The sequence below is a fragment of the Pristiophorus japonicus genome, chromosome 13 (genome assembly GCF_044704955.1).
Source record: "Pristiophorus japonicus isolate sPriJap1 chromosome 13, sPriJap1.hap1, whole genome shotgun sequence".
Lineage (NCBI taxonomy): Eukaryota > Metazoa > Chordata > Chondrichthyes > Pristiophoridae > Pristiophorus > Pristiophorus japonicus.
In genome coordinates, this window is record NC_091989.1 from 98381509 (window position 1) to 98398054 (window position 16546).

Here is a 16546-nt window from a genome sequence, read left to right on the forward strand (position 1 = left end):
AGGGGGAGTGTTTGTTAATGCTGTTAGGGAGGAGTTAAACTAATATGGCAGGGGGATGGGAACCAATGCAGGGAGACAGAGGGAAACAAAAAGGAGACAAAAGCAAAAGACAGAAAGGAGATGAGGAAAAGTGGAGGGCAGAGAAACCCAAGACAAAAAACAAAAAGGGCCACTGTACAGCAAAATTCTAAAAGGACAAAGGGTGTTAAAAAAACAAGCCTGAAGGCATTGTGTCTTAATGCAAGGAGTATCCATAATAAAGTGGATGAATTAATTGTGCAAATAGATGTTAACAAATATGATGTGATTGGGATTACGGAGACGTGGCTTCAGGATGATCAGGGCTGGGAACTCAACATCCAGTGGTATTCAACATTCAGGAAGGATAGAATAAAAGGAAAAGGAGGTGGGGTAGCATTGCTGGTTAAAGAGGAGATTAATGCAATAGTTAGAATGGACATTAGCTTGGATGATGTGGAATCTATATGGATAGAGCTGCAGAGCACCAAAGGGCAAAAAACGTTAGTGGGAGTTGTGTACAGACCTCCAAACAGTAGTAGTGATGTTGGGGAGGGCAACAAACAGGAAATTAGTGGTGCATGCAATAAGGGTGCAGCAGTTATAATGGGTGACTTTAATATGCACATAGATTGGGCTAACCAAACTGGAAGCAATATGGTGGAGGAGGATTTCCTGGAGTGCATAAGGGATGGTTTTTCTAGACCAGTATGTCGAGGAACCAACTAGGGGGGAGGCCATCTTAGACTGGGTGTTATGTAATGAGAGAGGATTAATTAGCAATCCCGTTGTGCAAGGCCCCTTGGGGAAGAGTGACCATAATATGGTGGAATTCTGCATTAGGATGGAGAATGAAACAGTTAATTCAGAGACCATGGTCCAGAACTTAAAGAAGGGTAACTTTGAAGGTATGAGGCGTGAATTGGCTAGGATAGATTGGCGAATGATACTTAAGGGGTTGACTGTGGATGGGCAATGGCAGACATTTAGAGACCGCATGGATGAACTACAACAATTGTACATTCCTGTCTGTCGTAAAAATAAAAAAGGGAAGGTGGCTCAACCGTGGCTATCAAAGGAAATCAGGGATAGTATTAAAGCCAAGGAAGTGGCATACAAATTGGCCAGAAATAGCAGTGAACCCGGAGACTGGGAGAAATTTAGAACTCAGCAGAGGAGGACAAAGGGTTTAATTAGGGCAGGGAAAATGGAGTACGAGAAGAAGCTTGCAGGGAACATTAAGACGGATTGCAAAAGTTTCTATAGATATGTAAAGAGAAAAAGGTTAGTAAAGACAAACGTAGGTCTCCTGCAGTCAGAATCAGCAGAAGTCATAACGGGGAACCCAGAACCAGCGGTCACAGTCTAAGGATAAGGGGTAAGCCATTTAAGACCGAGATGAGTGGGAACTTCTTCACCCAGAGAGTGGTGAACCCGTGGAATTCTCTACCACAGAAAGTTATTGAGGCCAATTCACTAAATATATTCAAAAAGGAGTTAGATGTAGTCCTTACTACTAAGGGGATCAAGGGATATGGTGAGAAAGTAGGAATGGGGTACTGAAGCTGCATGTTCCGCCATGAACTCATTGAATGGCGGTGCAGGCTAGAAGGGCCGAATAGCCTACTCCTGCACCTATTTTCTATGTTTCTATGTTTCTATGTTACCATATGGAACCTATGTGTTGGTGAATAAATAAAATGTGCAGCATGAATCCAAGTCATGCCTGACCTGGGGAAGTTACTTTCATAAATGCAATATTAGTAATTCTTTGATTTTGAATTAGTAATAATCCTCTAAAAATGGTGTCATTTATGGGATGATTAAATCAAATGCACTTCATTTTAGCCCAACTCTGTTGATATTTTGGACATTATCCAGTGCTGCAATTTGGGAGCACATGTTATCCATATGACAGTATTGCAATAAATAAGGGAATTGCATCGAATATCACGGATTTAACCAATTTCATGGCATTGAAAATTTTTTGTGTGGACCAATAAATAAAATGCCCGAAAATGAACCGTTTCTGCAGTTTGCCTGATATCAATATAATATATTATAATGGAAACAGTGGGACACATACAGGCGCCATAAAGAAAGACATGCATTTATAGAGCAACTTTCATGACCACCGGATGTCCCAATCAATTTACAGCCAATGAATTACTTTTTAGAGTGTAGTCACTTTGTAATGTAGGAAACATGACAGCCAAAATTGCACACAGTAAGCTCCCAGCAATGTGATAATGAACAGATAACCTGTTTTTGTTATGTTGATTGAGGGATAAATATTGGTCAGAACACCAAGGATAACTCCCCTGCTCGTCTTTAAAATAGTGTCTGGGGATCTTTCACGTCCACCTGAGAGAGCAGATGGGACCTCGGTTTAACATCTCATCCTAAAGCTAGCACCTCCTAGAGTGCAGTGCTTCCTCAGTGTTGCACTGAAGTGTCAGCCTAGATTTGTGTGCTTAAGTCCCGAGAGTGGAACTTAAACCCACAACCTTCTGATGCAGAGAGGAGAGTGTGCTACCCACTAAACCACAGCTGACAGTCAAATGGATAAATTATGGCCCAGAAATTCCTGCATCCCGGGTCCGTATGGAGTGTCTATGGACCCAGAAAGGCATTGGAAATGCACACAATGCGCATGCACTGAAAGCCGGCTTTTCCGCTCTGTCATTGATAGATCATCTTCAGATCAGGAGCGAGGACATTTGGTTGGGCAAGATTGTGGGATTTATGCATATCTTGCCCAGCAAATGTTCTCAAAATTCTTGTGCCTGATAAAAGCAGGCGCATAGCCTACTTTTAAAGGCACAAGTGTTTAAAAATACACAAAAACATTTTAAAATAAAGTTATAAAAACACATTTTATTGTTTAAAAACCCTCTCTACTATGGTAAGTTTATTTTAAAGCATAATTAAAAAAACTTTTAAAAATCGGGAAAATATATATTTTTAAAATACATTAATAACTTTAATTTAAATTAATAAAGATATGTTGTACATTTTTTCTATCTTTTATTAGTGTCTTGGGGGTGGTTATCATTCATAGTAATAGGAGTTTTGTAAGTTTGAAATTCATATTACTATGAATGAGAATATACTGCACCTGATTGGCTGCCCAGAGCCATGTGACTCCAGCTCCAGGTCTGCGCATGTCCTGACATGCACACACTATGCTGCGCAGTCAGGAGAGGCCTCCGGACTGGAATCTCGCGTGGCCACAGCAGCTTCAGGTAGGTAGGCATCTTTTTTCTAAAATCTAGTCGAACATCAATGTGAAGGAGAATCCGGGATTTCTGGGCCAATATGTTGCAGAGTGTTTCATTGCATAACATTTCATAAGGTTAAGAGATGGTACAAAGGAAAATATGAAGTCGAATCTCTGTTAAATGCAAATATCATATGTTGTTACAATTACATTGAACTGTCCCCTAGTTTTAGTTTCCCCTATGAGTGGAAATATCCTCTCTGCATCCACCTTGTTGAGCCCCCTCATTATCTTATAAGTTTCAATAAGATCATCTCCCATTCTTCTGAACTCCAATGTGTATAGGCCCAACCTACTCAAACTATCTTCATAATTCAACTCACTCAACTCTGGAACCAACCTAGTGAACCTTTTCTGAACAGCCTCCAATGCAAGTATATCCTTCCTTAAATACGGAGACCAAAACTCCAGGTATGGCCTAACCAATATCCTGGACAGTTGTAGCAGGACTTCTCTGCTTTTATACTCTACCCCCCTTGCAATAAAGGCCAACATTCCATTTGCCTTCCTGATTACTTGCAGTACCTGCATACTAACGTTTTGTGTTTCATGCACAAGGACCCCCAGGTGCCTCTGTACTGCAGCACTTTGCAATTTTTCTCCATTTAAATTATAATTTGCTTTTCTATTATTTCTGCCAAAATGGATAACCTCATATTTCCCACGTTATACTCCATCTGCCAAACTTTTGCCCACTCACTTAGCCTGTCTATATCCCTTTGCAGATTGTTTGTGTCCTCGTCACAATTTGCTTTCCCACCCATCTTTGTATCATCAGCAGACTTGGCTACATTATGCTCACTCGCTTCATCCAAGTCATTAATATAGATTGTAAATAGTTGAGAACCCAGCACTGATCCCTGTGGCACCCCACTAGTCACTGTTTGTCAACCAGAAAATTACCCATTTATCCTGACTCTCTGTTTTCTGTTAGTTAGTCAATCCTCTATCCTTGCTAAAATATTGCCCCAAACCCCGTGAACTTTTATCCTGTGCAGTAACCTCTTATATGGCACCTTATCAAATGCCTTCTGGAAATCCAGACACACCACATCCACTAGTTCTCCATTATCCACCCTTCTCGTTATATCCTCAAAGAACTCCAGCAAATTTCCTAATGTCCGAGGCTGCAGGTCCCAGTGGTGGGGTGCAGCGAGGCACACGCAGGCACCCAATGTCCCAGGCTGTGGATCCCAGTGGTGGGGTGCGCGCCACACCCATGGGGAGGAGGGGAAGGAGAGCTCGACTGCGCTCTCCTCAGGTGCAAGATCTAACAGATGTGGTTCAGATGATGGCAATGAGTGGGGAAAGCATTAACCTTACGCAATCACTCCTGGACACCATCAGTGGGGTGGGTGATGAAGTAGCGGGACTGTCGGGAGTAGTAACAGCAACATCACGAGAAATGGGAATTATGCCTGGGACCATGAGTGAGGGACTATCTCATTCAGCTAAAACCATGTCAGTGACCACGAGGGAGGAAATGTCACAGGTAGCTGATGCGCTGTCAGTGAACATCAGGGAGGGAATGTCAGAGATGGTGCAAACACTATCACTGAACATGAGGGAGGGAATGTTGCAGGTCATTGAGACACTGTCAGGGTCCATGAGGGATGGCATGTTGGAATTAGCTGCTGCAATAAGGGAACACACCCAGACCCTGCACCCATTGACAGAATCACCTGCCACTGCCACTCCAATCCCCACACTAGCCTCTAAAGAGCCCCAAACCAGGCGCCCCACATTGCTGCCTGGGCCCTGCACATTGCCGTCAACCCCCTCGCCCCTCCCCCACCCCCCTCAACAGGTTCGTACTACCCAAGACCTTCGAAAGAATAAACATGATACCAACCCCAGAACCACTGCCACCACCTTGGTGAAAGGAGTGGTGGAGTCACCAAGAACAAATGCAGTGGGCGGTCTTAGGATAAGGTGGAGGAGAGATGGGTGCAACCTTTCTTCGCTGCTGATGCCGTTTTATTATTATTGTTACTGTTGTAACTGTTGTTCTCAAATGAAAAGATTTTTGTAAGTTATGTAAATTTTCAAGTTATAAAGTGAGTAAGTGATCTTAAAGTTTTTAAGTGATCTTAAAGTTTGTAAGTGATCATAAAGTTTGCAAGTGATCATAACTGAAAACTTCAAAGTTTGATACAAAAATGATTTTATTGAAGTTAAATTAAGTACAAAGAACTGTTTGTTAAACTTTTGAATAAAGTATATTTTACATTAATTCTGAGTCATTTTCATTATGTGTTCCATTATTAACACAACTTTTGGAACTCAAAAAGTATCATTTCCATTATTTGTTCGATTATTTTAATACAACCTTTGAAGTAAACAAGAATTATTTCCATCATTTGTTCCATTAACACAACACAACACAACATTACGGAACAGGTCCAAACAGTAAACATGGTCCATGTAGAATAGTCGCTGAGCCTTCAGGCAGCAAAGCGTTCACAGATGAGCTGCTGGTGCAAAGCTCGAGCAATTGTTAAAGGGGCCGATGGCCCACCATCCTCTGCCATCGTGCTTCAGGTTCAGGTACTTGCATGGCTTCCTCGCCCTTGTCCTCCTGCTCATCATCTGCATCTTCGTCATCATTATCATCAGCCACTCTCACCGCAGGTGGGTCTTCTCCTATTAGCTGTGCTGCCTCATGATGGCTAAGTTATGCAGCATGCAGCACACAACAGTGAACTGACCGACAATCTCTGGGGAGTATAGCAAGTAGCCTCCAGGCATCGGAGATGCTGTTTCTAGATGCCAATGGTCCTCTCTATGATGTTGCGCATACAATGTACGACTTGTTGTATTTCCAGTTAGCTTCGAATACGAAAGGATAGTCATACAGACTTTAAGGAAAGGCATCTTATACACCTTCCTTTGCAAGCTGCGTTCAGAGGGTTTATGGAGGAGTTCATACACTGGAGCGCCCTGCCTTCCAAACCAGGAGAATAGCCTGCACAGGAAATTAGGATACAGTAAAGCAACACAGAAATCAAAACTCAGGTTTTGCAGTTTTACCCCGTTCAATTAAATAAATTTGGAATAGTGGATTGATAAGCGAGGTAGTATAACATCTATTTTTATTGAATTTATTTATTATGATAGCTAGATACAGCAATTGGCATTTCATTGCAGATATTAATCAAAAATGTGCATGGCAAGTTAATTTTCTTATAAGCAATCAAATCAAATTTCCTGAACTATTTAAGCAATAACAAACGATTACACCAACAATCAAGGCTATAACATTAAAATATGTCACCCTGTTTTCTGTTGTTTGGAATTCCCTTATTTTTCGAGCCTGACAAATCTAGAGTCGCGCAGATCCCGTGTTTTGTCTGTGAACTCGTGTTTGGAAATATTGTAAATTGGTCGTTTTGCCAAATTTTTGGACTGCGCCGAAAACAATCATCAGAATAACACTCAGACAGCTTGAGGTACATTATAAGACTCGAGTCAACCAACCTAGTAGTCTCAGTTATCACATGGATGTGTCTTTCTGATCCGCTACCCCGCCTCGCCTGATGCTACACAGTCCTCTCCTCTTCAAATTTACATCTTGTAGTTTACTGAGATCTGATCAAACCTACTGCAGCACATCAACAATCGGAGCATTTTCTTCCCCGCATGGGCCAGAAACAATGATGTATTTTGTTATGTGGCTAGTTCATTGCCTTCACCAGTTTACAGACTACTGGTGAAACATTGAACATAACAACATAGGCTAGATACGCGGGGCAGAAAGCTGAGTTAATGTAGTTATACAAGTGCGAATGTTGGGACCCGTGTGGACTGTGGTCGTCATTACTAATAATTAAAGCTGTCAATATTCGTTTTACAATAAAGTTACAGAAATGTTTAAATGAGCGGTAATTCCAGAACATGGATTTATTGTTTTCCCCAACTACAAATAATATTGAATGTAGAAACAGTTATTACTTGGGTACATTTTTCGGCTGAAATTGCTTTTCACGTTAGGACGAAACAGGCGATAACGATTAGGCAGCTGGCTTTACACCGCACTCGCATTTTTCCCGAAAACAAATATCGCGCCGAGGGTAAAATCCTTCCCCAACGGCGTCAAATATTTCTCTGAATACGATTTGAATGGCCCATTAACCAGAGCAAATACTTTCAGGAAGTAGACAAATTGTTCTGACGTGATGATGACAAACTGTCTATATGGTATCAATCTTTCTTCATAATTAAACCCTTTGCGAGGATGAATAAATGAACGTACCAGCTCCTCACGCCGGTTCGGCCCCTTTACAGCATTTTTTCCCTATGAAGTAATGAAATTAAATCAAAATGAATGATTGAAATATGTAACAGGTGTCCATATCAATGCTTTCAAAGACCTTTCTAGAGGCGGTATAAAGCGGAACATGATTTTCATTTCAGATTGTGCTAGCAGTATTTTAAATCTCACCGCAGCGACCAGAAATGGTATACAATCATTCCGGACTGAAGTCTCACACCTATTGAAGATACCTTCCGTTCATCATGCTGCGACGTGGAACTTTCTGTTGCAGAAGTCCGGATAATCAGATCCTTTTACTTTAAATTCTGCGAGTAATTCCTATTTTCAAATCCTGAATCTATTGCTGTTTGGAACAATTAGAGCTCCCTGACATTAACTGCCTTCACCTTTGAGTCATAAGTTAGTTCTCCCTCCTCTGGACGACTGGGAAACACTCATCCCGCGCAGATCTCTGGGATTTTGTGTGAAGATCAAATGTCTTACAATAGATCTTACCTTTATTAACATGCAATTGACAGAGCATCCCTATGATGATCAGGACCAGCAGGAACGCTAATCCATCCACCGCATATCTAAAACCCGAGTAGTAAGGGACCATACCGACACAATCTGCGAGAATAATAGGAACAAATATATGAAGTTGTACATTGTGGCGGGTGTTTCTTATAAAGAAGCCTCACAGAGTTCATTGGTTGAACTGTTGAGACGTTTAGTAACTTAGGAGTATAGAAAGGCAATGAGGATGTTTTAATTAAAAACTTATTGTTTTTTAGATATAATATTGAGAAGACTTTATGCATCTAATGGATGAGAAAATTATGGAATAAACTGCGAAGAGGGAATAGTGTGGGAAAGGTAGTATACGAGAGTGAACCTTCCCTGGGCCGAATGGGTGGCTCTTATCCTTCACTATCCTTATGTTCTTTACTAATTGTCTGATGTAATTGCGGGCAACTGGGTAACAATTCTTTCGCCGTTCCCTGTACAAAATGCCGGATTGCAGAAATAGCTTAACCACCTCCGGCATCCCCCCGCCCCAGTTTACGAATCTGCTGTTTATTGAAGTCGGAATGTCATGAACAGTAAAGGAGATCAACGCGCGGTGGTTTATTAATTATTGTCTGGCGAGGTAAACAGTTATTAATAAAACGGTATAACCGGCTGAACAGCAGTCTGACAGCGAGCAGTTTAATGGACTGTACGAGTGTGATCCCACTTCAGCCCGCTGTGTCATGGATGGATGAGGGTAACGTTGGCCAAAGGGTTAATTCCAGAACGCTTCACAACGAATCGCCAAAGCGCGGAACAGGATCGGGAACTGCACTGGAAGAAACCCGAGACACCTTGAGCGCAGCTCCTGATAGTCGTCCAGATGAAGGAAAACCAGGAACGGTGATAAATAAAACATTAACATGGAAAAAAAAAAGATTTAGAATGAGCAAAATATGAAATGCAGTCGGATAACAAAGATAAGCCTCATGTTTATATTTGTTATGTATCAAATGCAGGAATTTGAAAGCTATTAATGTTTTACTGAGAATATTTGTATGGCGGACGATGTAATCGGTTTCACAACACATCGGCTCCATTATACTTTGAAACATCGATTTTATGTGTTCATTTATATTCCCATGAGCTTCCCGGGTATTCCAGCAAACATTTAAAAACACTTCCTTAATTTCAGTTTCTTGTGAAATGATTTCCAAATTCGTTCGGTTCAGAAGTCCACGGCTCCGACTTACCCAGCCCTGAAACCCAGCCTCCTTCCCACCCAGCAGGACAATCTCGTGCTCGCCAGGAGCAAAGCCGTGGGAAATAAGTTTATATTTGGATTTCCAGCGGTGCTGTGCACAGTACATTCTATAACAAGAAGCTGACTCTGGAGGTTATAATACCACCAACACCTGTCGCATTGCTTCTTGCAATTGTATCCTTGTTTCTTTCCCACTTGCGAATTCCTTTTGTGCTGCCCTCTCTATCTTCGTCTTACACCTTCTTCTTTCTTAATCTTTCTATGTGTATGATTGTCACACAATTTATTAATTGTGGTGTCTGTGAAAGTCTTTGCAGCACTTTTTGAATTTTGTCTGTTTCACTCCCAATGAATGAAATCTCTATTATTTCCCTTCCAGCATATTTCCAATTGTTGTGTAACGGCTCTCACAGCAGTTCCATTTTTAATATACTCAATATCTATCTCTTACCTTTGTTTACGGTCTTAGGTATGTGGGGAGATGGAAGGCAACATATACTCGGTGATAGAAGCTTTGGAGAGGTGATGCCTGATGGTGAATTGAGAGAGGATGTGGGATGGGGAGACTGGCTGGCTGGTAGCGGTGTAGGCAGAGCTGCGGCCAGGACCACACGATGGAATCAATTTCGTTCATGGAAATTGCAGGAGAACATACGCTTCAACAGAATGGAAGAAGGGACGACCCACTATTAATCATGTCGTTAGTGGGGGTGCTGGGATTTGGGGACAGAATTAGTCTGTGTCCTTAGTGCCTCGGCTGATCCTGCACCTTGGGGCCGAAGGCCATTGCGTAACTGAAAGGTGAGACCTGGGAACGCAGAAAATGACCTGGTGCTTGGGACTAATTGACGGTGTAAAGACCCTCACAATGAATCGTCCATCAGAGGGCGGATTGAGGAGCAGCACTGCGAGAGGCTGGAGACCAGACAAACAAACTGCCGCTGCTGGTCTTTCAACTCAAGTAAGGAACCAGATAATGGGAAAGAATTAATTCAGTTTAACAAGGATACAAGTTTGAATGTTGATTAATAAGCAAGAAATGAAACTAATTGCATAGAAGAGATAAACCTGCTCATATTTGTTTTAACAATTGGAAACTACTGAGGTTTATCAGACAGTTACTGGATAAAAGGTGATAATAATCCTTCGGGTTAACAACAGAACCGGGTCAATAATATTTTACATTGAAGCATTAATTTTCTCCTTGCTTTGATATTTCCTGGAAGTTTATTTTTAAACTATATTTATTATTGTCAACATGAACAAACGCTATGAAATACCCTTTCAGAATTTAACAGTAGCTGACCTCACTTCTTGGCCTGTTGACCACGTACCTGGGTCGCAATTGGTAACAGTGTGGATGGCAATGGCGGGAGTCCCGATGGAGGCATGAGCCACCAAACAGATGTAAACAGCTCCGTTCGGCACAGGCTGCCTCTCTTCCAAAGAGCTGGACATTGCGTAGTCCCTCAGTGTTCTGCCGTTTATTGGAATTAATCCCAGTTGCGGTTATAATGCCGTTTTTATACCAAACGAGTGTTAAATCGTCCGGGTAAAACTCTGCCGTTTCACACACAATAGTCAGAGACACAGGTAAATTGCTCCACGACGTCCTGGAGACAATCTTCAATGGAGTTGGGGCAACTATGGAAGAGAGAATGGGGAAAATCGGATTACTATGTATTACATAGTGCGATGTATTACATATAAGTTATGGGAGAAGAATGGTATCCTCAGTCGTTCCCTGTTTATTAGTAACTCTAGGTCTGTCTGTCTGTCTCCCCAAGAGAGGAATTAATATGTCCATTACCGATAATAAAGCAGGGCCGAAGTGGATGTCGGACAGCTCACACAAGCGGAGCATGATAAAGGCTGAGCGAAATTACGTTCCCTTCAACGTCAAAAGGTTTTAACAACACATCTCTGGGGAATGGTTTACTTATGGGAGGCGAAAGACGGACAACATTACGGTTCCTAGTCCAGTTTTTTGAGTGAATCAATTGATTAACAGTTAATTTAATCTGATTTGAAGTCCGTAACGAGTTTATAATATCAAAGACGATACAATCAAACAATGACAAAACATCATCCTTGTTACATTTGGTGCATGTGGACCTTCCCGTTCATCCGGTCACTTACCGCCCACAGTTAGATGTGATCCTGTTCCATTTCCAATAATTCTTCCCTGACGGATTACTGCGCAATGATAGATTCCAGTGTCCTGGATAGTCAGGTTCAGCAACTCAAAGAAACCGCCTCCTTTATTTTTGACACCAACTCGTTTTCTGTTATCGGCTCCTCTTTGTAGCTATTCATTCTCACCCTGTTTCCACCAACGCACATCTACCCCGGAATTGTCATGAGAAAGGGGGATTATGCAGTAGAAGGTGATATTTGTTCCCCTTGTTCGGGAGTTTGAGACACGCTGATCGAACTACGCCTAGCAGCTGTTAGAAAACATATTCAAAGTTTGGTCAATTGTATTCCATGCAGAACCGGGCTCTTCAGTGCACATTTATACATGGACATGAAAAAGAGAAAGAAGATTACAGACGGACAAACTAAATTTCATTGCATTGGTGTGGTAACTACTTATTTTTTAAAAAAAATTGAGACTGTTGGGTAGAGAATAAACAGGTTCCTGTGTAAATGATCCCCGGGAGAGACAGGAACAGGAACAGAAACATCACTGTCGACCACATTCCGAGAAAAAGATTCACTGATCACTGACTGCACTGACCGTGTGTTTGCCACTGTAAGAAGGGTTTGCAGATTGTTTAATCTGAAATGCGCCGCAATGACGTTTCACATCCTGTGACATTTAGGTTCACAAAATCGCTTCGTCTGTGAAGTGAAATTTGATGACGGTTCTGCTAGTAGGCAGCCACCGCGGTCAACAAAGAATTGGAAAAATATTGTCCGCATGTGTAATGGAGAATTTACCATCAATCGCTGAGCCAGTGTTGGGTTCTCCGAGATTAAGATGTGGAATGTGAACATTCCTTGTCGAGAATCTCCTGAGGCAGTTTCCTTACACTTCCCTTCGTTTGTACGCTGCTGTTAACGTCACACAATATACCAGAGATGTAAAATCTGAATAAACTGGGAACATTTATTGATTGTTTATAATTAGTTCTGAAATAAATGTAAATTGCACTGCCAAGGTAAAGTTGTCAAGCTCTGATTACACCGTCCTGCTGATCATGCCGCAGCAGCGCCTTCACCTTTGACAAGGGGTGCCTACATGTGACAAGTTTATTTTGGCAGTTTCTGTTAATCACCTGGAAGTATAAATTAATATTGGATGAAAGTACATGAAAGCTGTGAAATTTTTAATATATGGCTGCTTGTTCTCCTACTGAATCAGGTCAGAATTCGGGCCAGTCATAGGACCAGCACTCACTGGGAAATGGATCAGGGCCTGAAGTACGTGAATGGTGTTTCCGGGTTTCACAGTATAGTTTGCGGGTAGGCTCACCATGGGTCAAATGGTCGAGAAGCTCTGGGTGGGAAGTCCCAAGGCTCTTGGCCAAATACATGGAGAGGAAAATTGTCCCTTTTAATTTATTTTAATGTAACTTGAACTCCCGTCCTCATTCTTTTTATATGTAGGATAAATATGTCCAGCAACAGGAGATGCTGAAATATTCCACAGAATGTATAACCCTGTTTTCACGAAGGCCTTGTTGTAGCCTTGTTAGACGCTGTGTGATATTTGGACTAGTCCATCCATACCCATCTCGATACCCATTCAAAGTCGTATACATTCTTTCGTGTGAATTTCGTTTTATAATGAACATTTTCCATCTAAACCCGTCAGGCTGCAATTATGCCCTCCTGCCAGTGACGGCGCTGCAATGTGTCTAACGCAGAGAGGGCATAATTACAGCTTGACAAATTTATAAAGATACAAACACCTTTTTAAATGCGGGTTAGGAATGTTTTATGGTGAAGTTGACAGGTAATTTGCACGGATATAATATATGGCATTGAGGGAATTATGCACTGTTTGAGGTGCTGTCTTTAAGATTAACTAAGGACCCATCTGCCTGTTTAGGTAAAAGTAAAATATCCCATGTCATTTTTGAAGAAGAACGCACAGTTCTCCCAGTTTCCTCGTTAGCAATCCTTCTAAAAGTTATAATGAATATGAGTATTTGATGTTTGCGCGACCTTCATTCAGTGTTATTGAACATATGACACCACAATTAATATCTGCACACCGCTAAATTATATCAGCATTTGTTTATGTGTCTCGTTACACTGAATACATGAAATGCACAACCGAAGTATAATCTGATTTTGAATATTTCTTATTTTAGTAAAACGTAACTTCAAACTCCATTTCCTCCTTTTAAAAATCCGTTAGGGCGAATTTTGCATTAATTCCGGTGAATGATGCGAGAGCTGAGGAGTGGAAAGATTTCCTGCTTTACTTATGTAATTGTTCGCTGTGTGTTTTTATATTCTGAACAATTTTCCGAACCTGTTTATAATGAAAAATTTTGCTATTTGTTACATATAATAGAGCTAATTTTATGATGTCAGCGCGTTCCTGATGCAAGGCAGGCACGAATTAACCACATGACTCAGTCCTCCTCAAACATCTTCTCCCTGTGGCCGAGGAGCTCCTCCCGGAGTCACAGTATGGATTTTGCCCCCTACGGGGCACAACAGACATGATTTTTGCAGCGCTATGACGGCAGGAAAAATCCAGTGAACAGCACCAGCCCTTATAAATGGCCTTCTTCGACCTTGGAAAGGCCTTTAACACTGTCAACCGTGAGGATCTATGGAGCGTCCTCCTCCATTGAAGATGCCCACAAAAGTTCAAAACCATCCTCTGCCTGCTCCATGACAACATGTAGGCCATGATCCTTACCAACAGATCCATTACAGACCCAATCCACATCCGGACCGGAGTTAAACAGGGCTGCGTCATCACCCCAACTCTCTTCTCAATCTTCCTCGCTGCCATGCTCCACCTCACAGTCAATAACTCCCCGCTGGAGTGGAACTAAATTACAGAACCAGTGGGAACCTGTTCAACCTTTGCCATCTCCAAGCCTGGTCCAAGACCTCTGTCATCGAGCAACAGTACGCGGACGCTGCCTGCGTCTGCGCACATACGGAGGCTGAACTCCACAACATAGTTGATGTACTTACTGAGGCATATGAAAGCATGGGCCTTACATTAAACATCCATAAGACAAAGGTCCTCCACCAACCTGTCATCACCGCACAGCACTGCCTCCCAGTCATCAAGATCCACGGCGCGGCCATGGAAGACGTGAACCATTTCCCATACCTCAGGATCCTCTTATCAAGAAGAGCAGACATTGACGATGAGATTCAACACCGCCTCCAGTGTGCCAGTGCTGCCTCTGGTTGCCTGAGTTAAAGAGTGTTTGAAGACCAGGCCCTCAACACTGCCACCAAGCTCAAGGTCTACAGGGCTGTGGTAATACCCATCCTACTATATGGCTCAGAGGCATGGACCATGTACAGAAGATACCTCAAGTTGCTGGAGAAATACCACCAACGATGCCTCCACAAGATCCTACAAATCTCTTGGGAGGACAGATACACCAACATTAGCGTCCTTGACCAGACCAACATGCCAAACATTGAAGCACTGACCACACTTGATCAGCTCCGCTGGGCAGGCCACATCGTTCGCATGCCAGACATGAGACTCCCAAAGCAAGCGCTCTACTCGGAACTCCTTCACGGCAAACAAGCCAAAGGGGGGCAAAGGAAACATTACAGGGACACTCTGAACGCCTCCCTGAAAAAGTATAACATCCCTACTGACACCTGGGAATCCCTGGCCATCCCTGACCAAAGACAGCTTTAAGTGGAGGACATGCATCCGGGACGGCACCGAGCACCTCGAGTTTCATCGCCGAGAGCATGCAGAAATCAAGAGCAGGCAGCAGAAAGAGTATGCAGCAAACCTGTCCCACCCACCCTTTCCTTCAACGACTATCTGTCCCACCTGTGACAGGGACTGTGGTTCTCATATTGGACTGTTCAGCCACCTAAGGACTAATTTTTAAGAGTGTAAACAAGTCTTCCTCGATTCTGAGTTATTGCCTATGATGATCAGTCTGAACCTGAGTAGGAATCTGGCATATAGATCAATAAGGTTTTTCTCACTTCCATAGTAGCTATGCTGTGGTTTCTCTCAGTGAGAGTGGCAATTATTTAGAAACTGAGCCATTTTGTTCTGTGACTCGTGCCCTGCAGGAAATGGCCAAACTTGTTTTGGACGTTCAGGATCAAAATAACCACTGCCATTAACTTTCAATATCAAAGTGGTGCACATTGCCATTGATCGGTATTTCAAGGAAGTTTGCAAGAGCTTTAGAAGCAACTGTTTTAGTTGGCTCCTGAACATGACTCATTGAACTAACAAATTAATGAATCAATCAATTGGCGCTTTCTCACCAACTGCGGTGGGTATAAATAAATCACATTGTTCTGGTCACATAGAACAGTTATATACATCATTAAATATATGTATGCAATATCTGTACTTATATAAGTCTCCAACTGGTTGAAAATTGTTCATTAAAGATGTTTTCAAAACGTCATGCTTTACATTGCTTTAAAGAGTGTAGGAACAATATATTCCACTAAATGGACAGAACAAACTAAACATTAATGAAACTCCACAGATGAATAAAGTCATAATGAAATAATTGAGGGTAAGGAAAGAGACATACATTAAGTGCATAGACAGCAGGGGAGTGTATGATATGGGAGAATACCAAAAGATTAGGAGAGAAGTCAAAAAAACAATTTGGAAGGGCAAGAGGAGCTATGAACTTAAATTATCAAGGAACATTAAAAAAAAGCAAAATATTTTACAGGCACATCAATAACAAAGGAAGTTTTAGATGGGAATAGGCCATTAAGGGGTAGACAGGATAATACCGCAGGTAATGATCGAGACATGGCAGAAATATTCAATCATTATTTTGCTTCAGTATTTACTAGGGTGATAGAACAGATGGCCATGACATTGGATGTTGAGGTTAGTAATGAGTTAAATACATTTAAAATAAAAAGAGGGGATATATTAAATAAACTGATCAAGCTCAAAGAGGATAAAACCCCTGGTCTGGATGAATTGCATGCACGCATTTTAAAAGAAGATGGGGAAGAGATTGCAAAGGCTTTACTATACATATTTAATAATTCATTAGAAAAAGGTGTA